This window comes from Cervus elaphus, chromosome 24, assembly GCF_910594005.1.
Source record: "Cervus elaphus chromosome 24, mCerEla1.1, whole genome shotgun sequence".
Lineage (NCBI taxonomy): Eukaryota > Metazoa > Chordata > Mammalia > Artiodactyla > Cervidae > Cervus > Cervus elaphus.
Genome location: NC_057838.1, coordinates 12,078,934 through 12,092,420, shown reverse-complemented (window position 1 = coordinate 12,092,420; position 13,487 = coordinate 12,078,934). Strand labels below are relative to the sequence as shown.

The 13,487-nt window shown below is 37.7% G+C and overlaps 1 pseudogene; it reads right to left on the bottom strand.

Annotated features, from left to right (window-relative positions):
- Window positions 1-3,284: 3,284 nt before the first annotated feature.
- Window positions 3,285-10,358, bottom strand: LOC122683197 (annotated as a pseudogene).
- Window positions 10,359-13,487: the final 3,129 nt, after the last annotated feature.

Below are 13,487 nucleotides of genomic sequence, written 5' to 3'. Positions count from 1 at the left end.
ATTCTGCTTCTGTTATGTCCATACCATTTCTCTCGTTTATTGAACCCATCTTTGCATGAAATGTTCTCTTGGTATCTCTAATTTTCTTGAAGAAATCTCTAGTCTTTCCCATTCCATTATTTTCCTCTATTCTTTTGCACTGATCACTGAAGAAGGCATTCTTTTCTCTCCTTGCCAGTCTTTGGAACTCTGCATTCAAATGGGTATCTTTCCTTTTCTCCTTTGCTTTTTGCTTCTTTCTTTTCGCAGCTACTTGTAAGCCCCCCTCAGTCAGCCATTTTGCTTTTTTGCATTTCTTTTTCTTGGGGATCGTCTTGCTCCCTGTCTCCCCTACATTGTCACAAACCTCTGTCCATTGTTCATCACGCATCTTGTCTATCAGATCTAGTCCCTTAAATCTATTTCTCTCTTCCACTGTATGATCATAAGGGATTTGCTTTAGGTCATACCTGAGTGGTCTAGTGGTTTTCCCTATTTTCTTCAATTTAAGTCTAAATTTGGCAATAGGGAATTCTTGATCTGAGCCACAGTCAGCTCCTGGTCTTGCTTTTCTGACTGTATAAGTCTTCTCCATCTTTGGCTGCAAAGAATGCAATCAATCTGATTTTGGTGTTGACCATCTGGTGATGTTCACGTGTAGAGTCTTCTCTTGTGCTGTTGGAAGAGGGTGTTTGCTATGATCAGTGCATGCTCTTGGCAAAACTCTATTAGCCTTTGTCCTGCTTCATTCTGTACTCTGCGGCCAAATTTGCCTTTGAGTTACTCCAGGTGTTTCTTGACTTCCTACTTTTGCATCCCAGTCCCCTATAATGAAAAGGACATCTTTTTTGGGTGTTAGTTCTAGAAGGTCTTGTAGGTCTTCATAGAACCATTCAACTTCAGCTTCTTCAACATTACTGGTCGGGGCATAGACTTGGATTACCATGATATTGAATGGTTTGCCTTGGAAACGAACAGAGATCATTCTGTCATTTTTGAGATTGCATTCCAAGTACTGCATTTTGGACCCTTTTGTTGACTATGATAGCTACTCCATTTCTTCTAAGGGATTCCTGCCCAGGAGCAGACAAATGAAGACAATATTTTCAGCTTCAAAGTGGTAGCTTGACATACCCCATGCATCTGCATTATAATTTTCTTCCCCCTTTTGGGATTTCTCAATGGATTTAAGTACTGTGAAAGCTTCATTTCTCTTTCTCATTATTCACAATTGAATCCCAGCAACTATTAATATGCTGGATACATTTCTTGAATATGAAAATATTTGCTTTTTAATGAATGAAGAATAAATAAGATGATTTGAATATATTTACACTGAATTTTCCTTCTTTCTTTTTATACAGAGCTACTTTTAAAAACACTCTTCCTAAGAAAATGTTACCAGAAAGCAAACTTATTAACAGAATAATATAACAAAAACCAACAGTATCTTTATGATGATGTACTCTTTCCAAGAGCAGATGGAATATCAAGGTAGAGGTTTTGTTTATATAATGGTACCTTAATTTTCTTTTTTTTAAAAATTCCTAGCTTACATGCTACGTCACTTCAGTTATGTCCTAGTTTAAGCAGGAATAAAACAAATTGTCATTTCCAAGAACAGAAGCAGAATTCTCTGATTCTGAAAAAGGTTAAGTAGGAAAAATTTCCAAGTCTACATTGCTACTTTTTTTGTGTGTTTTAATGGATTTTTGTTTTCATTTATACATACATTTATGCATTCAGTATTTATCATGAGCCATCATTGTGCTACTACAGAGTGATTGTTATCAAGTAGGTAATTAGTTTATGGAGTATGACCATTTATTGAGTAAATTGAACTTTCTGACATTATAATGTTATTTTATTTGAATCATCAGTCTTTCTGATGATTTATGAACCTAAGGTGGTGACATGAACAATACACAATGATTCTGATGCTAAAAGTAAATTTTGAATTGGTGTAATATCCTATGCCTTATAGGTTAAATGGCATATTGCCTTTATTGCCTAAAAACTAAATATCCCAGGGTTACAGTCAACATGTCACAATTACCATCAACTCTAGTGTATTAAAAAGAGCAGAGTCATTAATAAAATTATTATAATTATTTGCATATGATGATATATAACTGATATATGTATATAAAATAGTATATATACTAATACATATAACTGTAACAATGATATAAATAGTATTAATATATATGTGAATGTATATATGTGTGTGTGTATATATATGTGTGTGTGTGTGTATCCTGGAGGAGTTAATGGCAACCCACTCCAGTATTCTTGCCTGGAGAACCCCATGGACAGAGGAATCTGGTGGGCTATACAGTCCATGGGGTCACAGAGATTTGGACATGACTGAACACACCACTGCAAACATGTATGTATGTATATATGTATGTATATGAACAGTAAGATAGATTTTCCAGCAAAGTCTCTGTATCAATAAATGGTAGCTGATATAATTATGTAATTTTCTGTCATCATTGCCCAGTCATATTATCATAGCAGTCAAGAACATGGTCTGAGATTTCAGTTAGATTCTGGTTACTTGTTTTTCAATATTTCTATTTTAAAACATACTTCTGTCTGTTTGTTTTCTCACCTAGAAAATGGGGATAATAGCAGTGCCTATCTCTTTGTACTGCTATAAGGATTGCTGCTGTCACTTTTTTTTTTTTTTATGTTTATTAATTAACTAATTTGGCTGCACTGGGTCTTCACTGCCTCGTGTCAGCTTTCTCTGATTAGAGAGAGTAGGGGCTACTCTCCTTCGTGGTGCTCAGGCTTCTCACTGAGGTGGCCTCTCTTGTTTCAGAGCGTGAGCTCCAGGTGTTTGGGCTTCAGTAGTTGCAGCCCGTGGGCTTCGGAGCACAGGCTCAGTAGAGGTGACATATGGACTTATTTGTCCATTGGCCTGGGGGATCTTTCTGAACCCATGTCCCCTGTATTGGCAATTGGATCCTTAGCCACAGGACCACCAGGGATGCTCCTCATTATATTTTTAAATTTCTTTAATTAATTTTATTGGGATTAAAGCTTGTGAATACATATACAATGGATGAAGCTGGTAAAACTCAGTGCCAATTTGGTAGAACTTTTCAAATATTCAAAGAATAGTCCTAGGCTAGGTTTTTGTCTCTTTTGTTGCATCCATCTCTTCTTTTCCTCTTTTAGAATCTATGATTATAAGGGTTATTATTTTTTTTTTCTATATTTCATAGGTATTTTTGCTGGAGGTCACCAACAATGATATGTTTGCATCGGTTGACTGAACTTTGGGCTTCATGGACATCTTATTGATCACGTGAAATCACTTTTCAGCTACACAATTTCCTAATGACATTTTTCATCTGGTCATTTCTCAAGGTATAGATTAAGAGATTTAACATGGGAGTTATCATACTGTAGAATACAGCAACTGATTTATCAGCAGGCAAAGTAACCGCTGGTCTCAGGTATACAAATAAGCAGGGCCCAAGGAACAGGATGACTGCTGTGATGTGGGAGACACAGGCAGAGAGGGCCTTGAATCTGGCCTCTCAGCTATGGGTCCTCTAGGTACACAGAATGACCACATAGGAGCCAATCAAGAGAAGCAAATTTAACAGACAGAGGAAACCACTGTTGGCAGGAACAGAAAGTCCTAGAAGGTGAGTGTCAGCACAGGCCAGATCGAGCAAAAATATTAAGTCACACATAAAGTGATCTATGATGCTAGGGCCACAGAAACGTAATCTGATGATGAAGAAGAGCTGTATGGTTGAATGAATAAAGCCTCCCCCCCATGCCACTCCCACTAGCAGCCCACAAAGTCACCGATCCATGATGGTTGTATAGTGCAAGGGTTTGCAGATGGCCATGTAGTGGTCATAGGCCATCACAGTGAGCAGGATGACATCAACACCTGCAAACAGATGTTCCCCCAAAATCCGCATCATGCATTCGTTGAAAGGGCTGGTTTTCTCTTCATAGAGGGAATTTATGATCAGTTTAGGGGTAGTGACACAGGAATAGCAGGCATCAACAAAAGAGAGATGGGCCAGGAAATAGTACATGGGGGACCTTAACAGTGGACTGGCTTTGATGATGACCGTAGTGAGCACATTTCCTACCATAGACACAATGTAGATGACCAAAAACACAGCAAACATGATTTTCTGCATCTTTGGATTCTGTGAGAGTCCCAGTAGAACAAACTCTGTCACATTGTTTCAGTTATCCCTGTATCTCAGGTTATGATTAACTATGTTACCTGAAAAAGAGTCACAATTTATTGGTTCAACCTTGAATTAATTAATCTTGCCAATGTAATAATGAATGCCTAAATTCTATGGGTTTTGATTCTTATGATTTGTATGAGATAGAAAAAAAGACGGTAATCATTCAAGAAAAGACAGTGATTATTCAAATTCTCTGCTCAGGAAGGTGATTTTTTTAAAGTACAGACATGAAAAATATGCAGATAGAAGTGAGAGATGATCTGTGCATGTGAGATGACTCACAGCCTAAGGTGAAGCGGTAAATCTCACATACAGTGGCAGCTAAACCTGAAGAGAGGTAGAAAATGCATGCAGAGGATACACATTCAAAGCTAGGCAATTTCTCTTTTATTTTTAGGAAATGGCCAACCAGTAAATATAATTTAGAATATGAGTGTAAAGATAAAGAGAGGTTTGAAAAAGTGAGAATATTGGCTTTAACTCTAGTAAAGATCTTTGTGTGATCTTGATGAAGCTGGTTGAGGTTCTGTATGGAGATAGAAGCCAGAGAAAAGAAACCATGATACCAGATTTTTATAATTGTTGACCTAAACTTTAATATATATTGAATAGAAAGTAATGGCAGAATACCAGAGCTACCACAATATATGTGATAACGCATATCACCTAAATCCAATGACTTTATAATAACTAATGCATATACTTTTAATGATTGATTGTTATATGCATGGTATGGTAGCAACATGTGTGTGTATTATTATTTCATTCCTCTTGCAGATGAAAAACAATCTCAGGAAATTATGTTAGATGTAAATAAAAGTAATACTAATATTGGCTAAAACTTTCTGAACACTTCCTCAGTGTTCTCAGTGCTCTAATTTTTCTTTGCAGAAATTGGTTGCAATTCTCATTGCAAATTTGTGATCTGATGACTACTGTCATTTTATACTTACTTTACACATTAAGGAATAGAAACCTAGAAAAGCTAAGGATCTCATGCAAGGTTAGACAGATATTTAATATCTGAATATTATTAGATTTTTTCTCTGTATTCTTAACCCATTGTCTAGATTATTATACTACAATAAACAATGTTTAACTAGTAAACTCCTTTTGATAAGATCATAATTACCATAGTTACTTCAATATAACTTAGAAACATACCTATGAGGCAAATTCATCAACACAGAAATACACATATAATCACACACACCACACTTACACAGGATAATATTTTGAACTCTTTAATATCAATAACTATGTGGCACTCCTTTCACTGCTGTTTCATTTCCTCTTATTTTCCTCACCTTAATTTCTCCTTCTTCAATTCCCCTGCAATGAATAGTCCTGCAGACTCTCCTGCACAACGAAAATGTTGGTGCAGCAGTGAAGCATGTTGTTTTGAGAATCAGAAAGGCCATATCATCAGGTGCTTCTCCACTTGCAGCTTCTTGATCTGGAGTATATTTCTGGCACCTTACATCTTGTTTCCTCTACAATCAAGTGAGAAGATTGATGTCTTTTGTAACTGCTTAGAAGCAGTTATGAAAATTGGAGAAGAAACATATATGAACATATTCACCATACCATGGAGGACACACAAAGGGCCATCACTTATTTTTGACTGTCTGTGCACCTTGTTGTAGGAATAATAGACATTTTGAGCAATAATACAAAGAGACATTTAGCCATGCAATAAAGTGAAGAACGGTCATCTCCAATTTTACTTTTAAAGAAGCCACAGAGACCCATATTATACACCATGGTTGATCCCAAGAAGAGTTCTTCATATTCTTGTTGGTCTAAACAGAAGATGATTTATATCATTTAATATTCACATTATTTTTTTCTGTGTAAAGAGTATTTAAATTTTCTTTTCACTCACATGATCAATCTTAAGTATCTCATTGCAAAAGGACTGTATCTGGTATTAGAGAGTTGTATCTTCTAAATTTTTTTATCTCTATGAGCCTCAAAATTTTCCATCTGTCAAGTTAGGTTAATGATATTTACCAACCATATTGTGAACAAAACCTGAAGATGAAATGCTCTATTACTTTATTTTAAAATGTTGGAACATCAAGTTTGCTTTATATGGAAAGTAACAACAATTAAGAACAGCAGTATAACCATCTTTAATAAGCATTGGCACTATTGAAAGGCTTACTTTCTGGTCTTAGATCATCTTAGTGATATTTCAGGGTGTTCAGAAATAATCCCGTCTTCCGATTGACCCCTTCTTGGGATAGGTGACTTTTGATATGAAAAATACGGCACACTTAAAAGAGAATGCTTAGATAATTTGTATCAAATCAGCAGTAGAGAAGTAAGTCTTTTCATGAGTCTATTTTCTCCTAGCATAAACTTCTAAAACTTTCTACAGAAAACCCTGGACTTGGATTTAGAATCCATTCACTCATAACACGATGTAGAAATGATCTTCTATACATGGTTCTGGTTCCATAGGCAGAAGGCTGAATGCATGGTGAATACACTTTTGAATGGTTTAATCTACCCTTGACGAACTTTGCTCTAGAGAGGAAAACAACAACAACAAAAATTCATGAAAATGTCCACAAAATGCATGGATATTAAAGAGGTTTTCCCAAACATTCAAGGACCTTGTATTGCATGTCTTGTAAGGACACTTTCTCTCCCGGGAATTAATTACTTCTTTTGATGGAATGATTTTGTCTTAGAAATAGGCATTCTGGAGAGACATACTTGAGAAACATCCATTCTAGAGTGGAAAATCATTTTCCCTGCACCTGCAACCAAATCATGTGAGTCCACAATCTGTATATGAATCTGGGTTTCAAAGAAAATTTAATGGCATGTGATAGAAAGGGTGGCATATTTCTAGCATGGGTACCTGTCCCTTGTGATGTATAGTTAAACTGTGGGCTCATATCAAAGAGAAAACTTCTATTTTCTTATCAATATTAAACATTTCTGGGAATCTAGGACTGATTGCTTGTAAGTTAGAGCAGTGAGGGCATAGAATTAGTGGAAACCATTTCAAAGTGCCTGAAATCAAAACCTTTTATTCCCCGTTCGTCAGAGAGTAATGGAAGTAAACAGAAACTCTAATAGGATCCAGATGATTAATATCTGGGACATGTATGATGGTCAGCATGAAACACATTAAACATCTGAAGAGATATCTAAAGCACAAGAAGGGATCACTATGTATTATTTTTCTATTTAGTTATGCTAAGAGTTATGAAGCAATAAGTTACTGAAATTATTGTTTGCATTTCTTGATGACTAACAATTTTGAGCATTTTTAGAAACTATTTTTACGGGTATGTGCTTTCATTGGGAAATTTCTTTTCAGGTTATTTGTATAATTTAAAAATATGAGTTTTGTGTATCTTTTTGTCCAGTCCCCAAATCATGTTTGTCTCTTTGCAACTACTGGGCTGTAACACACCAGTTTCCCTGTCCTTCACTGTCTCCCATAGTTCAGATTCATGTCCACTGAGTCAGTATTTTTAACTTAGTTGTTAATGATTTTTATGTATTCCAGATATACGTGTTTTGTCAGATTTATTATACATATACAAAGTATGAGGTATTTGTATACAAATGTTATGCATGATTGATCTGTTATACACAAACACATTTTTCTCCTAGTCTGTGAATTTTCTTTAATTTTTTAAAGTCTTTCTTTTTTTTTTTTTTTTGGTAGTTTTATGGTTCATGCTTCTCATGTCATATCTAATAAATATTGATCAACCTCTAGATCTCTTTGCCTTTTCCTACTGTTCATGGGGTTCTCACAGCAAAAATACTGGAGTAATTAGACTTTCCCTTCTCCAGACTACCTTATCTGTCTTCTGATAAATCTGTATGCAGGTCAAGGAGCAACAGTTAGAATTGGACATGGAAGAACAGACTGGTTTAAAATTAGCACAGGAGTATGTCAAGTCTGTATATTGCCAGCCTGCTGGCACAACTAATATGCAAGTACATCATGAGAAATCTGGGCTGACAAATCACAGACTGGAATCAAGATTGCTGGGAGAAAAAAAAAAAATCAACAAGCTCAGATATGCAGATGATACAACTCTAATGGCAGAAAGTGAAGAGGAGCTATAGTGACTGTTGAAGGTGAAAGAGGAGAGTGAAAAAGCTGGCTTAAAACTCACCATTCAAAAAACTATGATTATGGCATCTGGTCCCATCATTTCACGGCAAATAGATGGGTAAAAATGAAAACAGTGACAGATTTTATTTTCTTGGGTTTCAAAGTCATTGTGGTTGGTGACTATAGCCATGAAAATAAAAGACACTTGCTCCTTGGAAAGAAAGCTAAGACAAATCTAGTCAATGTAAAAAACAGAGGCATCACTTTGCCAACAAAAGTCCATATAGTCAAAGCTTTGGTTTTAAAGTACTCATGTTCAGATGTGATAGTTGGATCATAAAGTAGGCTGAAGGCCAAAGAGTCATTGCCTTCAAATTGTGGTGCTGGAGAAGACTCTTTAAAGTCCTTTGAACAGCAAGGAGACCAAACCAGTCAATCCTAAAAGAAATCAACCCTGAATATTCATTGGAAGGACTGATGGGGAAGCGCTAATACTTTGGCCACCTGATGCGAGAATACAACTCATTGGAAAAAACCCTGCTCCTGGGAAAGATTGAAGGCAAAAAGAGAAGGGGACAGCAGAGAATGAGATAGCTAGGTAGCATCACTGACTCAACAGAGGTAAAACTGAGCAAACCTCTGGAGTTTGTCCCACTAAGGACATGGGAGCCTAGCACGCTGCAGGCCATGGAGTCGCAAAGAGTCCAGCAAGTCTTACCAACTGAGCAACAACCTCATGATAAAAATACTTCTTCTAAAAAAGACACTTCTTCTAGACTTTTTATGGTTTTAGATTTTACATCTAGTTCACTGACTTATTTTGCATTAATATTAGTGTATAGAGTGAAGTAATGTTGAACTTCACTTTTTTGCAAGTGGGTATCATATTGATCCAGCATTTGTTGAAAGATCCATTATTTCCACACTGAATTTCTTTGATATTTTTGTTGGGAAATTCATACATTTAGATTTTATGAACATTCTAATATGTTTAAATAGCACATAACTTGTTTTGTGGTAATTTTATACTATGTCTTGAATTTAGGTAGAATAAATCTTTTTTTTTTAAAATGATTTTCTACCATGAGCTTTCAGACCAAACCAAATCTCTAAAAGATCAACAAGACTAGGAAATGGATCACTTAACTCAGAAATCTGATTTTCTGTGTAGGTTAGTAAATGCTTTGTATTGTAGGATTCATCTGGTATAAAATACAGCATTGTGTTTGAATTATTTCACAAGTTCCCCCTGGATATGGCCATATGATTTCTGTAATTGAGTTTTCTTATCATGTTCCTGTTGGTTTGCTCACTCAGTCAAGTCAGAGTCTTTGTGACCCTGTGGACTGTATCCCACCCAACCCCTCTGTCCATGGGATTTCCCAGGCAAGAGTACTGAAGTTTTTTGCCATTTCTTTCTCACAGAGATTCTAGAATTCAGTAAGTTTGTGGCTTGATTACTGTCATTCTAGGCCTTATGTGTAAATTCTGAAAAAGTTTCCATATAGGCAATTACATCTTTCCATTCTCATGAAGGCATAAAAATAGCTGTTAAATACCAGTGAAATACTGACCTCTTTGTCCATCAGGCTCATATAATGGCAAGATTCCTGGGGTCATAACTAAGTTAGTGCACAAATGGCCTTGAGCACAAAAGAATCCTAAAGTACTTCTTCCTATCCATCCAAGTAGAAGCCAGGGCCATACATTGGTATAACTAATCATGACCTGAGATACAGGTATAATAGAAACAACATGACTACTGGGACTCTCACAAAATTGAAAGATACAGAAAATCATATTTGTTGCATTTTTGGTCATCTACATTGTCTCTATGTTAGGAAATGTGCTCACTATGGTCACCATCACCACCAGCTCTTTATTGGTTAACCTATGTACTAGTTCCTGGCCCATCTCTCTTTTGTTGATGTCTGCTACTCTTATGTCACTATTCCCAAACTGATCATATATTCACTCTAAGAAAACAAAATCAGCCCTTTCAATGAATACATGATGCAGATCTTTGGGGAACATGTACTTGTAGGCGCTGATGTCATCGTCCTGCTCACCGTGATGGCCTGTGACCTCTACGTGGCCATCTGCAAGCCCTTGCTCACTGTGATGGCCTGTGACCTCCATGTGGCCATCTGCAAGCCCTTGCTCACCGTGATGGCCTGTGACCTCTGTGTGGCCATCTGCAAGCCCTTGCTCACCATGATGGCCTGTGACCTCTGTGTGGCCATCTGCAAGCCCTTGCTCACCGTGATGGCCTGTGACCTCTCTATCGCCATCTGCAAGCTCTTGCACCTTACGACCATCGTGAATCGGCAACTGTGTGGACTGCTAGTGGAAGCGACATGGGTGGAAGGCTTTATTCATTCAACCGTAGAGCTCCTCTTTATCATGAGATTACCCTTCTGTGGCCCTAATGTCATAAATCAAAAACAGTCTAGGACTACTCTTAAATATTTGATGCTTTATTAAAACCAAATTGGGGCCTAGTTTTATAAGCTTGATTACTGTATATGTAGTCATAAGATTTCATCCCAGTAAAATGCATTAAAGAAATTTATTTTTATTTTTTTTCATTTATTTTTATTAGCTGGAGGCTAATTACTTTACAATATTGTAGTGATTTTTGTCATCCATTGACATGAATCAGCCATGGATTTTACATGTATTCCCCATCCCGATCCCCCCTCCCACCTCCCTCTCTACCCGATTCCTCTGGGTCTTCCCAGTGCACCAGGCCCGAGCACTTGTCTCATGCACCCAAGCTGGGCTGGTGATCTGTTTCACCATAGATAATATGTATGTTTCGATGCTGTTCTCTCGAAACATCCCACCCTCGCCTTCTCCCACAGAGTCCCAAAGTCTGTTCTTTAAAAATATAATGATGAAGCTTCCCTGGTAGTCCAGTGGTTAAGAATGTGACTGCTAATGCAGGGGACAATATCTGACCCCAGTCCAGCAGGATTCCACATGCTGCAGAGCAACTAAGGCTGCTTGCCACACTATGGAGCCTACACACCACAACTACTGAAGCCTAAGTGCCTAGAGCCTGTGCTCCTCAACAAGTGAAACCATCACAGTGAGAAGCCCACACACTACCACAAAGAGTAGTCCCGGGCTACCACAACCAGAGAAAGTCGACACACAGCAATAAAGTTGCAAAGTAGCAAAGATTAATTAATCAAAAATAAATGCACAAAAGATAAGCAAAAAAAAAATAAACACAGTAATCTTTACAGCAATATGAAAAGGCAAGCACTTATATTATCTTTATTTTACAGATGGGTAAACAAATGAATTTAAGGGACTAGATCTTATAGACAGAGAGCCTGATGAACTATGGACGGAGGTTCGTGACATTGTCAGGAGACAGGGATCAAGACCATCCCCATGCAAAAGAAATGCCAAAAGGCAAAACAGTTGTCTGAGAAGGCTTTACAAATAGCTGTGAAAAGAAGAGAAGCAAAAAGCAAAGGAGAAAAGGAAAGATGTTGCCATTTGAATGCAGAGTTCCAAAGAATAGCCAGGAGAGATAAGAAAGCCTTTCTCAGTGATCAATGTAAAGAAATAGAGGAAAACAACAGAATGGGAAAGACTAGAGATCTCTTCAAGAAAATTAGAGATACCAAGGGAATATTTCACGCAAAGATGGGTTCAATAAAGGACAGAAATGGTATGGACCTAACAGAAGCAGAAAATATTAAGAAGAGGAGGTAAGAATACACAGAAGAATTGCACAAAAAAGATCTTCATGACCCAGATAATCACAATGGTGTGATCACTCACATAGAGCCAGACATCCTGGAATGTGAAGTCAGGTGGGCCTTAGAAAGCATCACTATGAACAAAGCTAGTGGATGTGATGGAATTCCAGTTGATCTATTTCAAATCCTGAAAGATGATGCTGTGAAACTGCTGCACTCAATATGCCAGCACATTTGGAAAACTCAGCAGTGGTCACAGGACTGGAAAAGGTCAGTTTTCATTCCTATCCCAAAGAAAGGCAATCCCAAAGAATGCTCAAGCTACTGCACAATTGCACGCATCTCACATGCTAATAAAGGAATGCTCAAAATTCTCCAAGCCAGGCTTCAGCAATTCGTGAACCGTGAACTTCCAGATGTTCAAGCTGGTTTTAGAAAAGGCAGAGGAACCAGAGATTGAATTACCAACATCAGCTGGATCAGCGAAAAAGCAAGAGAGTTCCAGAAAAAAAACATTTATTTCTGCTTTATTGACTATGCCAAAGCCTTTGACTGTGTGGATCACAATAAACTGGAAAATTCTGAAAGAGATGGGAATAACAGACCACCTGACCTGCCTCTCGAGAAACCTGTATGCAGGTCAGGAAGAAACAGTTAGAACTGGACATGGAACAACAGACTGGCTCCAAATGGGAAAAGGAGTATGTCAAGGCTGTATATTGTCACCCTGCTTATTTAACTAATATGCAGACTACATCGTGAGAAATGTTGGGTGGAAGAAGCACAAGCTGGAATCAAGATTGCCAGGAGAAATATCAATAACCTCAGATATGCAGATGATACCACCTTTATGGCAGAAAGTGAAGAGGAACTAAAGAGCCTCTTGATGAAAGTGAAAGAGGAGAGGGAAAGGTTGGCTAAAAGCTCAACATTCAGAAAACTAAGATCATGGCACCTGGTCCCATCATTTCATGTGAAATAGATGGGGAGACAGTGAAAACAGTGTCAAACTTAATTTTAGGGGGTTCCAAAATCACTGCAGATGGTGATTGCAGCCATGAAATTAACAGACGCTTACTTCCTGGAAGGAAAGTTATGACCAACCTAGATAGCATATTGAAAAGCAGAGACATTACTTTGCCAACAAAGGTTCATCTGGTCAAGGCTATGGTTTTTCCACTGGTCATGTATGGATGTGAGTGTTGGACTGTGAGGAAAGTTGAGCACTGAAGAATCGATGCTTTTGAACTCTGGTGTTGGAGAAGACTCTTGAAAGTCCCTTGGACTGCAAGGAGATCCAACCAGTCCATCCTAAAGGAGATCAGTCCTGGGTGTTCATTGGAAGGACTGATGCTGAAGCTGAAACTCCAGTACTTTGGCCACCTGATGTGAAGAGCTGACTCATTCGAAAAGACCCTGATGCTTAGGGGCAGGAAGAGAAGGGGACGACAGAGAATGAGATGGCTGGAT